Source organism: Meleagris gallopavo, chromosome 5 (genome assembly GCF_000146605.3).
Source record: "Meleagris gallopavo isolate NT-WF06-2002-E0010 breed Aviagen turkey brand Nicholas breeding stock chromosome 5, Turkey_5.1, whole genome shotgun sequence".
Lineage (NCBI taxonomy): Eukaryota > Metazoa > Chordata > Aves > Galliformes > Phasianidae > Meleagris > Meleagris gallopavo.
In genome coordinates this window covers 50,703,703-50,716,541 of record NC_015015.2, presented here as the reverse complement: position 1 = coordinate 50,716,541, position 12,839 = coordinate 50,703,703, and the positions used below count along the sequence as shown (strand labels likewise).

Genomic DNA, 12,839 nt, shown 5'->3' with positions numbered 1-12,839 from the left:
AAAAAAAAAAGAGACTGCTAATGTATATAACTGTAAAAATGAAATTAAGTAGGAGCTGTGCTATATAAATGGAGCTGTGCTATATAAATGGAAAGAAAATAAATATGGAGTCTGCAGCACCATTCTGCAGATGGTGTGATAAATCTGTTTACAAACAGGAATATGAGTGATATATTATGAATGCAGCATTTTCCCCTCTTTTCCATGAAGCACAGTATTGTGAAGCTGCACACAGCTCCATCTTCAGAGGGCTGCTGGCTTCACCTTTCATCTCTGACCACAGGAACTTACCAGCAGGTAAATGATGGCTGTGTAGTGGAGACAGATATGAGATTAAAATGGATTGCAGTGCAGTGGTGGAAGCGATGTCCCCAAGTTCTGGCTGGCAGCACAGTGCCCACATCTGCACTCTCAGCACAGCATGGGTGCTGCTCCCTCAGACATGTCCTGGTGCCATCCCTACTCCCTGCACTGGGACACCCACAGCTCACACTGGGATAAACACAGCACCCTGCTGATCTTGCTTCTCATCTTTGGAGCTGGGCTAGACCTGGTGGTGGGGAATGACATCTGCAGAAGTCTGAATGCAAAAGTACTCCTGAGCAGTCAAATTTGAGGAGAGTCATCATAAATGAAACGCTCAACAAGAAACGGAAAACATTGGCAACAGAAACATTGGTTCATGATGCTAACTGCTTAGATCATTGGGTTTGCAAAGCCATGATGCTCCCCACACCCATTCAGCCTGGTCCTTTAAACATTCTTCTTCCTTTCCTTCTGAATCTCATGCTTTTCTGCAGTACTGTGTGCCCCTCTTTCCTCCAAGTAAAAGCCAGCTCCTAGGGAGATGACATCTGTAGGGGATAAATCAGGGCGTCGATACTTTCTCCACCCTCGGTTGCTGGAGAGAACAGAGTGCACAGCACAGATTTCAGTTGTGATTATTACACGCCTCCAGGATGCCATAGATCACAGCAAGGACCCGGGAGGACAAGAAAAGGACGATTTTTCAGGACAGCTTGATAGGACTGGGTGGGAAGGAAAGTGAGAAAAGTAACAGGTTCAGAATCATTCATTTTTTGGGGGCAGACCCAATGCCCATACTGCTCGACAAAGAGATGCTATTGGGATGAGAATGCCCTTTGAGGAGGGCAGACTTCATGCACTGCCTTCATTAAATCACAGCTCTTTACTTCTCTCAGTGAGACTGCTGCACACCCTTGGCCATAAGAAAAGCTCTTTCGGGGCTGCCCTCCTTCCCTTCTGTGCCTGTTCCTGGTGCTGGAGAAGCTGCTGTGCTTGGCTGCCTGCTAATGATAGGTTTTGCTTCTGGGTAGTTCCAGTTTTCACTCCACTGCTGGGAATATGCAGAGCCTTTGTATTTTGCAACATGTCAGTCTACTCAGTCAGTAAAAGAAACAACATACCAGCTCTGCACTTTCCAAAAACACTTCAGAAAGCCTGATGGGTTTGTTCTTCCTCCTGCTTTCATTTGCATTATTGTGTTTTCCTGGGCGGTGTCTGAGCAGCTCGGTGCCCACCAACTAATGAAATCATCCTCCCACATGCTGAAAGAGGGGGGCAGCTCTATTTTAGGCACAGTTTGACCCCTGGAGAGGTCCCACTGCTGTCAGTAGGAACAAGGGGAGCTCATGTTAAGAATCTGGTGGGAAAGTGAGTCGTGCCAGCCAGAAGCAAGATCTGCACAACAGAGGTGGTGGATGCCCTGTCCTTGGAGGCACTCTAGGTCAGGCTGGAGGGGGCTCTGAGCACCTGACTGAGATGTAGGTGTCCCTGTTGATTGCAGGGGAGTTGGACTAGATGACCGTTAAGGGTTCCTTCCAACTCAAACGATTCTATCATTCTTTCTCCTGGCCTGATATAAGCTACAGTATCACATGACAGCTTGCAGAAACAAGTGGTTACTGTGTCCACTCAGAATGGATTGGCAGTGATGGAGTTAAGCCAGGATTAACAACACTAGTAAAAAATAATCGCCCATGCCTGCTTCCTCCCCAGCAAACAAACAAGTAAATAAATCATTAATCTGCTGCAGGAACCATGCACAAATCACACTGGAGTAAGATGCTCAAGGATGTTTGTGATAGTATCTTCAGAGACATTGAAAGTCTTATTTATGTTTATATATATTTATATTTAAAGCTTGCTCTAGCTTAGATTTAAATGGGCTTAGAAAGAGTTACAACAGTAACACGGTCTGAAGATGCTCAGTAACCTATATCCCTTATCCTGGCAAGCCAGGTTTAAAAGAAATCAGTGCAACAGTCAGAAATGGCCGCTGCTACTGAGGAAACACAGCCAGAATCAACACCTGATCCTCCCCTGTCAACCAAACCAATTTTAAAAGCTTTCCCTGGCAGATGAGAGCCCTGCAGAATCCTCACCTGCTACCGCAGGTTTTGGGTCAGTGATGCCACATGGCAGCCAGCACCCATCCCATGCACACAGGGGACGCACTCCCACCTGTGCTGATCACAACCCACAGCATAATGCTGTATCCCATCACCAGGGCTTCCTCACGGCATCCTGACTCCTTTCCAGGTCCCAAGGAAACCCTGCTGGGCTCTATGGCATGTCTGGAGCCACCACAGCTCCTGTCCCAGCAGTGGCAGCGCCGTTTGGCATTTTAGGATGCAATTTATGAGGATGATTTGGTGGCCACATGAGAGGCAGAAACTGTTACCCAGCAACATGCAAAGCGCAGTCATAACTTTCTAAGATTCTCACGGTTTGCTCACAGCGGGAAGCTGTCAACCAAACAGATACTACAAGAGCCAAAAACCTTCTGCAATTGCTTTTTTTTTTTTTCCTCTCCTTTTAAACACCTCCACAGGAAGCCAAGAGGACAGAAAAATGAATTCCTACCTTGGAGTTCAAGCCAAATTATTCTCCAGTTTCTCTCACCTAAAAGGATCCTCTCCAAACAGCCCTGTGAGCCTGCACTTCCCAATCCAGCTCGTGTTCTCCTCTGCCAAGCAGCCCTCAGTCATTAAGGTCTAAATCCCCAAACTAGCGACTGTCTGCAAATCACACACTGCAAAAAAGTTCAACAGGATGTTGGCGTTTAATAATATGTAAATATCAGTCTACCAAATGGTGCAAGCAAATAATTTTCCTGTAGCCTTCAGGAAAGGCATTTGCATGTCGTTTGTCACCCCCTTCATTCACTCTGTGCTGGGGAAGGGGATCTGTGCACAGTCTCTGGGCTCTAAACAAAAGACATGGGGTGACTCAGCAGGAAAATGATCTGGCAAAGGGTGAAACAAAAGAGAATATGTATATATATATAAAACCAGAAAAGAAGAAGAAAATTGGCCAAGGTGGGATGGAGTTGGCCAGGGTGGGGATAGACAGAGAGCCATCTTTGTCTCCACCCTTGTTGGCTGCATGGCTTTGTGGCATTGGGTCCCATAGCACTGCAAAGTCAGCAAGGTGTTGGAGGTGCATAACTCAGGGGTGATGCCTCCTCTGGAGCTGCCCACCCAGCAGACATCATTCCATGTCAGGGTTGTGGCTTTAGGAATGCTGTTTGTTCTGAGCTCTCCTACATCTCTATGCCTCAGCTTGGCCAGAGCTCTGAGGATTTTAATAACTCATTTTAATAGAAAACTCTTTCTGCTGTGCTTCTGGTCGGGTTTTCACTGAGCTATAAAATGGCTGCATTCACCCTCTTGGGAGGTGCTCACTGAGAGCTGGCTGTTATTGAGTTGTGAATATTTCAGCATGGCCTATGTAGGCAGCAGCCTGATGCCTGGCTCGTGGCAGCCATTACACTTCAAATACTGTTTTCTCTCCCTCCACGGGGCCTCCAACCAGAATAAATCACCCACAGGATGAAATTCCTTGCTCTAATGAAGAAACTCAGTGCTTGTGTCCAGGAGCACTGCTGCACCAGTTCTGGCTGCATCAGAAATGAATCTCAGGGTGGTTTGGGTTGGACAGGACCTCAAAGACCACTAGTTCCAGCCCCTTGCCGTAGGCAGGCTGCCATCCACTAAGTCAGGCACCAGATCAAGCTGCCCAAGGCCCCATCCAACCTATCCCTGGAATACACCGATCTGCCTGTCCCTAGGCTCACATCCTTGCTTTAAGGGAAGCCTTAGCTCTAACTAAGGCAGTTTCGCCGTAACAATTCAATGCTGAGGAAATGACTTAGCACAGTTCTCTGTCCTGCTGTAGGAAGCATTACAGTCCAAGATAAACATTCCTCTGTGGTGGATTTTACATCAGCACATGAGTTTCACTTTACTGTGCACTCCTGAGATGGAGTTCCCAGCCCTTTGATCAGTCACTGCCCCGGTTGCTGGGGGGAGATGGATGCATAGCAGGGCTGCAGAGAAGAATCAAAAGACAAAAAATCCTTCAGGAAAGGCTCACTGGTGTTACAAAGTCCTGTTCTGGCAGCCAAGGAAAGGAATTTAAAGGGTTATCAGCTGCCATCAGGTTTCATCTGAACTCTGGACCTGCAAGATATGCCAGAAATATTTGTTCTCTGAAAGTCTGCACTCACTCCCATGTTAAAAAAAAAAAAAAGAAACAAGGAAGAACAATAATAATAACAAAGAGCAGAAGCAATGAAATCAGACTACAAAAACAGAAAAGCAGCCCCAGAACTGCAGGCCTTCTGCAAGCCCCCAGCACTGATCCCCTGATCTGACAATGGGGAGCAGCTCTCTGCGACCACTTGTTGGGTGCCACAGCAAAGGCAGGTGAATGGGCATGTGCTTGTGAGGTCTCTGGGGGAAAATGAAGGTGCCAGTAAGAAATGCAGATAATTTGATATCAGCACCTATCCAGGTGATCCTCTGCCAGGGACAGGCAGGTCCAGAGGAGCTGTGGGGGCAGATGTTGGGGAGGACATCTCAGCACTCTCACAGGGAGCTGCTCTCTCTTCTGCTGGCTGAATTCACTCCTCAGAGATTGAACAGATTTTACCTCCAGCCATCGAGACACTGACCTCTGGCTGCCTTTCTGCGAAATACATTTGCTGAAATTGATGGTAAAGTGGAAAAAAAAAAAAAAAAAGGAACCTTTTGAAGTAAGTATCTATCTGATGGATACTTCAGATAATGAAAATAAAGGACCATTCTGCTGCCAGCACGTGCATATTTCCTGGAACATGGTATCTAATAGGGTAGATCTATTTTAAATGTCAAAAACATTCAGTCCACAGTTCTTCTAGGAAGTTCCTGTAACAACACACATCCTGTTTTGGGGATGGTGCTTTCAGCTGGGGAAGCACCATGAACTCCACTCAGCTTCACTGAGCAGGAGATGACCACATTTTCTGCAAACAAACAAACAAACAAACAAACGAAAATGAACCCCGCATCAGCAGTTTTACCCAGAGCAAATGGCACAGACCCATGCATGGATCTCTAAAGGATGCATGTGCTCACACTGGCTACATCTTCAGCTACTTTATCTTGCATACATGCATTGCAGTGCATGAGAAGGAAGGGAAGAGCTCTGCAGGAGGTTGCATGCACTTCTGAGCCAAAGAGCTGCTTGGATCCATGTCAAGGTCTGAGGACATCCACTAAAAAAAAAAAAGCTATGGGGACACCAGAAGGGTCCTTAAGGAGGCTGCGTTTTTCCAGCTGTTCCCAACAGATTGCAAACGTGACTCCTTCCTATGGAGACTGGCTTTTCCATTTGAACAGCTCACGGTCCATGTGGCTGGCATTGCAGTGAGCCATCAGCCCAAGAGCAAACATCCTGAGTGCTTTTGTTTCGATAAGGCTGATCTCAGCCAGGATTTCTAACGGCACAGTGAGGCACACACCACACACATTAAGGAGGGAGGTTGGCCCCAGGTACCTGCCTGGGAGCCATATGGCTATGGATGTTACTAAGAGCAACCAGAAAACATGCCCTGGTGCTAATTCCAAAACTTAAGCATTTGAAACAAATTTGTGAATAGAACAGAAGACTGGCTTAGCATTATTTCAAAGCTAATCACTCCAAACATCCCTTCAGACTATTTTCTCCACTGCTACGTGAAAAAGTTTGACGTCTCTTTTATAAGCAGTAATCCTAGTGTACTGAGTGGCTTAACCCCTTATTGCGCTGTTTTAAGAGGAATTAAAGGTATCCCTTCTAAAAGCTCTTATTCCAGTTCTAAGCCACATTCCTGTAATTAATGTGAAGGGATTTTAACATGCTCCAACCACCTCGAGGTTTATGGTGAAATATTCTCTTGCTGGGGACAAAATGGTCCCGTTATATATTTTAACACAATAACATGACCAGGTGTAACATAAATGTAGGGTATCTTCTATTAACACTTTCATCAATGGTCCTTATGGGTCCCTTCCAAGTTGGGATATTCTATGATCTCTTTCAGTGTTTCTTATGAAATCATTTAAAACACTTTAGCAACAAGGTGTTGATACCGTTGCTTTTTTTTTTTTCCTTCAAAAAGAAATTACAGAATCATTATAGTTGAAAAAGATCAATAAGATCACCCAGTCCAACCCCAGCTATTCCTCACCATGCCCACTGACCACATCCCTCAGTGCCACATCTCCACACTTCTACAACACTTCCATGGACAGTGACTCCCCCACCTCCCTGGGCAGCTGTGCCACTGCATCACCACTCTTTCTAATAGATAAATACATAACAAATGTTAGAATATCATTTTATATGCAATTAATCTCTACAAGGCTTGCTCTCACATTTGCTTACAGGTGTTACCAGAATGGAAATTTGAGAATTGCAGGCTTGTAAATCAATTCACTATTGCCACAGTCTGCTGTGCTCCCAGCTAAACAGGGGCCATGTTTAGGGCTTGAGAATAGCTGTGTGAGTTCAGTGCACTCCCAGTAGTGGAAATAGCAAAACCCAGAATTTATCCCCAGGCTTCTAAAAGAAACCTCAGGAACTGGAAAAAACACAAAATAACTCATGAATATTGGACAGCTTGTTCTGAAATTTGGAGCTACAGTGCATCAGTGCATAAACAGCACATGGAGCCAAGCAGGCTGGGGAGCAGCCATCTGAGGAAGCGGCAGTGCAGCTCAACCAGTGCCACATCACTGTGATGCAAAGCAGAAGGGAAACAAGTCATTAATGTCCATCAGCGAATAAAAACATTTGCTCCCAGGCTCACCTCCATGGCAGGCTCAAGTTTGCACTGTTTGTCATGTAAGACAGGAGCGAGACATGCTCACAGGCACTTCACAAATTACAGGGCCCACTGCAGGTAAATACTTCAACCCACACTCACTTATTCCACGCAGACCTTTTTACTTGGGCTAGGAATGCTTTTCTTTACAACACTCTGCACGTGGTGTTAAGCTGACTACTCTAAAGAATTTCTTTTCTTTTAAATAGCAGAAATAATTAATCTGCTTCGGAAATTGAATCAACTCTTCTTGAGCTAGAAGCACACGAAGGAGATTGGCACCCTGGGGTACATCAAATAGAGCATAGCCAACAGGGTGAGGGAGATTCTCCTGACTCTTTGCTCTGGTTGGGACACATCTGGAGTACTGTGTGCAATTCTGGGCTCCCCAGTACAAGAAAGACAAGGAACTGCTGGAGAGAGTCCAGCAGAAGGTTATTAAGATTACTTGGGCCTGGAACCTCTCCAGTATGAGAAAAAGCTCAGAGCCCTGGGGTTGTTCAGCCTGGAAAAGAGAAGACAGAGAGGGGATCTTGTCAATGCTTATAAATATCTAAGTGGCAAGGACTTGTGTTACTACCTGGAGCTTCCATCAGGACCTCACGCCAAAGCTTCACTCACTGCTTTCAGAGCATGCGCTGCGATGGCTGAGCGCTAAAGCAGGACAATGAGAAGCAGATAGATTCCAGATAGAAGAAACCAGCACAACAGAAGCAGTGTGGAGATAGCTGCCTTATTGAAAATAATGTGATTTAACTGCCAGAGCAGAGAGTAACCAAGTTATTCCTTAGCTGCGTCAACAGAAACAAAGCCAAACTGAAAATAAATAGGTAAACAGAATTGATGCCATCCTCTTCCGTTGCCTCAAGCAGGGGGAATGGGGCTGATGCTGCATCCACGGCCATGTCCTGCTGCTCCCAGGGCTGGACAGGAGCAGATCCCATGGCTCCTGCTGTGCTTGATCCACGCCAGGGTAAAATCATAAACATTTTCCATTTAAACGAGAACTAAATTTAGGTTTTTATAGTGTCAGGGTACCTCCTTTCCCACACTTTCCTGGAGCTATCCCAGTACAGCTCAAGTTCCCCAGCTCTCCTCTCTCATTAAAATGACTCAGCTCTCCCAGCTGGAAGCACGGAGACCCACGCAGTCCTATTCTGGCCATCAGCGGTGTCCCCTCTCCACTTCTGCATTCACCATTAGCTTGAAGGCAACAGAAGGCTTTGGATGGGGGAGAAGTGAGTGTCACTGAAGCTGCGTGTGCTCTAAGCAGCTACACAACCTGTCAGCTGGAGTTTCTCTTGAGTCCCTTTTGGGAAGGTCCTCCTAGCACAGAGGACTGACCAAGGACACCTGTACAACAGGCTCCAATGGAGCAGCACTGCAAAGAACAAGTGGTTTACTGGCCTTTAAGCATTTTCCCAAATTAATACCACATAACACTCAGATGAGTCAAAATAATAGTCATGGTAAGAAGAATAAACGGGAAGTCAATGCTAAATAGCACCACCTGGTGACACCCACTATACCCATACCAAGTTGATTGTGTCACCTCACCAAGATCTGTCAGCTCTGCACTTGCCTTTATTTTTTTATTGGACACAGTACTGGCTCAAGGACCCCTCGAAAATGAGCTGCTACTTTCTGGGTGCTTAAAACACCCTGGAGTCCATTGAGTGCCTCAATCCTGGAGCCCAAGTGTCACCCACTGAATCCCAGTCCTGCTGGCTTTGCCCGCGGCCCTTTATCAGCTCAGCAGGTTTCCCAGAGCAATACACCACAAAATGCTACAGAGCTTTCTGCAAACACATTGCTTGCTTAAGATTCTCGTCGATTTGTAGCTTCAGTTTTTCCAGCACTGTGAAATGTCAGCGCAGGTATCAAACTACCAGAAATAGCTGAACACCGTTGGTTACATCAAATAGAAAAATCACTAACCTGTTAAACACAGACCCTCTCTCAAAGCTCTCTGCAGATCAGAAAGGATACAAAACAGCAGCAAACCTGCCACATTGTACAATTCCTTCTAACTGCAGCCACTCCTGCACACCACAGGCGATGACTCAGTAGCTCATGAATTCCACACACCCTATTTGTTTCTACATTCAGTTCCACAAAATCGGCTCCTTGTCTACCACCAATGACATCTGGTAGCAATGACAAGGCTTGTCTGTTGCTCAATGGTTATTTTTTTCCTAGGAACAGAGAGCCAGGCGATACGCAGCCTTGACTAGGAACCTTCCTCACACAAATGCAGTGCCCCCTTTTTGCAAAGTGTTCCCATGCTGCTTTTTGTTCCCTTCCTTTCATTGCTCCTCCACAGCTGGAATGGGAATGCTGTGACAAGACCCACAGCTAAGCTCACAACAGCCCTACCAACAAGGTGCCACCTGCTGGAAGAAGGACAAAGCCAAGGCTCACAACCTAACCTCATTTTCTTCCGTCTCCCAGTTCGGTCTTAGCATCTTGGTTGCCAGCCTGGGACCCAAGAGCTCTCAATACAATGAAACAGGGAATTGCCCGCTTGCTTTGTTGAAGGTGCAGTGCTGAGAAACATTGCAATAATCTTGAGTTGGGCAGATAGTACAGAAGGATAGAATGGATTAGGTCAGAAGCACCTAGTCACACTCATCCTGAGGCAATGAGTATTTTGGGGAGCCTTCCTCCTGCACAAGGGGCATCGGGCTGCAAGGCTGCACCGAGCTACTGCACAACATTTAGCCCATTTTCACCTTGTTAAAGAAAACAGTGCACACAATGTTACAGTGTTAGCAAATGGAATGCAGATATCTCTTTATGATGGGCTTGTTTGCATCTGCCCACTGTGGCATTTTGCACTGCGTGGAGCTGGATTTGCTCGGCGCCGCTGGGCGATCCTATAAGTTAACTGTGTTGATTCAGCGGGTGCTACTTCCACTGAATCATTATTGATAGATCTTACTGCAAATAGTAAGGGCAAGGATTTAACTGGGAGCTCAACTTGAGCTCAGATACAAGCCCTGAGACTGTCTGAAGTTGCATGACTTGCTCCAGCTCTATGAGACAGATTAGTGGGCATGGTGGTGATGGGTTGGCAGTTGGACTAGATGATTTTGGAGGCCTTTTCCAACCTTAGTGACTCTATGTTTGCTGCCTAACCTATTGCACTGCATTGCTATCCCCTGCCCAGCTAATTCCATCTCATGGCAGGTCACGGTGCAATGATGAATTAAAAAACCCTCATCAGCAGAATAATTGTTGCAGAGAAAGTATATAATTGGAGATATGGAAGTAAATGGTGGGGAAAGAGGGACAAAATGCAACTGAGTTTTCTTTGATAAGAAAAATTTTCTACATGGTCACTCTGAGAAATCTGTCATGTGTAGCTGGCACACAAGGAAGGGGTAGGGTTCAGTTTCCAACACCTCTGAAGCACAGCCACCTGCTGCACAGCTTGCAGCAAAGCTGGGAGCCAAGCCACGGAAGATGAACAATTGCAATAAGTAGAGTACATACCTACAGGGAACAGACAGCCACTCATGTGAAAGGAAGCAGTGGTGGGGTCACCACTGAAAGTGGGGAAGACCCTGTCCTACCTTCCTTTACAGCACTGTCATGGGAAGAAGCAGGAAAGCAGGAGAGAGCCGGGAGGAGAGTGCAGCAGTGCAGAGCATGGGGATATGCTATAAAAGTTGGATTGATAGGAGGGCTGGAGTAAAAGATCTGCGTGCAGAACACACAGGACAGGGGGACACCTGGGAATGGCAATCTCAGCTTCCCATTTCAGGATCGAAAGAGCCCAAGGAGGAGGTTTATTGCAACGCCTACTGGAGAGGGATCTATCTCCAGATTAGGAGTCATGGCACAAGCGGTACCCGACTCACCCTGCAACTCACTCACATCCTTTCAGAAGCCAGACACACAGCATGGGGCTGCTGGGGACCTGCAGCAGCTGAAGCCTGCTTTATGGGAGCAGACAGCAAGTCCCAGCTTGTCTGCCACTGTACAACGCAAAGCAAGCAACAATTTCTATACTGATAAGAAAGGAAAAGAGCACAATAAGGAGAATTGAATAATCACAGTGTCATTATAAAGCGAGACAAAGAAACATATTGGAAGAAATACTATGTTATCTGTTCAGCAAAGTTCTGAAACGTACCCTTCCCAGGAGAGCGGGGAGAAACGAATCACAGCGGTGTGCAATAAGGCATAATATCATTTGGTGCTCAATTTGCTGACCTGCCAGGTCCCTTCCTGTCCCACATTCAGGCGATCTGTTACACAATGGCTCTTGTACAGAGCTCGCATTTTTTGAAGCAAAATTCTTGGACAGCAGCCTGGAGGGGGATTATTCACTTACAACAGTACCAAAAGGCATTACCCAAGCTCTCAGCTGCCTGCAGCTCCCTGACGCCACCTCAACTTTGGCAGCTGCGTAGTGGAAAACCAAACTCATGTGGATGGAAGAGAAAATGAGATTAGCAACCAGGGAGCTTAGGCTGTGCTCCGTAGGATGAGTGCGACCTTACTGCAACTCGGCTGACTCCAACTTTTCTTTATAACCTACTTCAGTTAGAAGTTCCCCCACAGACAGGCGGGGGAGTAGCACAGCCTGCAATGTATGCTCGAAGCAATTCCCAGCCCCAGAAGGCTGATGCACAGCTCGCAGCACCGTGGGCACGATTTTGGGGTACTTCTCGCAGATCGGAGTACCCCAGCACGCCTCCTCCACCCCCAGCCTCCGGAATTTAGTTCCCGGTGCTGATGTTGCAAGAAAACACTTCATCAGCGGAGAGCTGTTGAGCAAAAGGGAGGACGTGGAACGAGGGAAGTATGTAGAGCCGGGCAGGACTTGGGAAACCCTGCCCAAAATCCGAAGAATGCTTCAAAATAAAAGCCAAAACCCGGGGCAGACAGCGGCTATCCGCAGCCCGAGCGGACCTCACCTCCTACCTGCTGCAATCCAGACCAACCCACCGCAGCACTGCGAACGGCCCGTGCCGCCACCTCCCCGCTCCATCACGGCGGTACATGGCACGGGGCACCCGCGTCCCATCTCCGAGCAGAGCCATCGCACCTGCAGCTCCCCAGCGGTCGAGCGATGCCTCCGACTGGGCACGGAGGGCTTTCCCCTCACACCGCCTTGCTCACAGCCTGTCTGGCTCTGGGAGAGGACTCCCGACCGGGCTGCGACACACGGAGAGGAATTACAGCTCAACTTCTCCCACTGGCTCCCACCGAGCACTCCCCCCCCCGGTCCCGATGCTCTTACCGCGGCGGTCTCCTGCAGACGCGGGGCGGCGGTCGCGCAGCCTGCAGCGGACAGCCAACCTCCGCCAGAACACGAACCCACCGGGCTCTGCCCATCCGCCCGCCGCGGCGGCCGCGCCCGGTTAAGAGGCGGGGCGGAGGCGGGGCGATGAGGGAGGGTCCGGCTGAGCCCCTCCATCCTGGCCCTGCTCACGGCCGGGACCTCGGGCAGCGAGCGTGCGTGCCAGTATGTGCTGCTGGGCTGCTTCCTTGCTACGGTTGTAGAAAGAGTAAAGGGGTGGCTTTGCGTTGAGAATCATGGAATTATAGAATGATTTGGGTTGGAAGAGGCCTTAAAGCCCACCCAGCCCCAACCCCTTTCCATGGACTGTTTGCCCCCCACCTGCTCAGGCTGCCCAGGGCCTCATCCAGTCTGGCTTGGGTGTCTCCAGGGACTGGG

General features: G+C 47.9%; 1 protein-coding gene across 4 annotated transcripts in view; it reads right to left on the bottom strand.

Annotated features, from left to right (window-relative positions):
- The window catches only part of INF2 (inverted formin, FH2 and WH2 domain containing), a 38,817-nt gene extending 26,293 nt beyond the window's left edge, over positions 1-12,524 (bottom strand). For 3 of the 4 annotated variants that reach the window (XM_010711978.3, XM_010711976.3, XM_019615907.2), the window contains exon 1: positions 12,402-12,523. The gene's annotated coding sequence lies outside the window, so the exon portion shown is untranslated. Of the gene's footprint in view, positions 1-12,401 lie in introns of all 4 variants that reach the window. The other variant, XM_019615908.2, reaches the window with a different exon arrangement.
- Between the last annotated feature and the right edge of the window lie 315 nt (positions 12,525-12,839).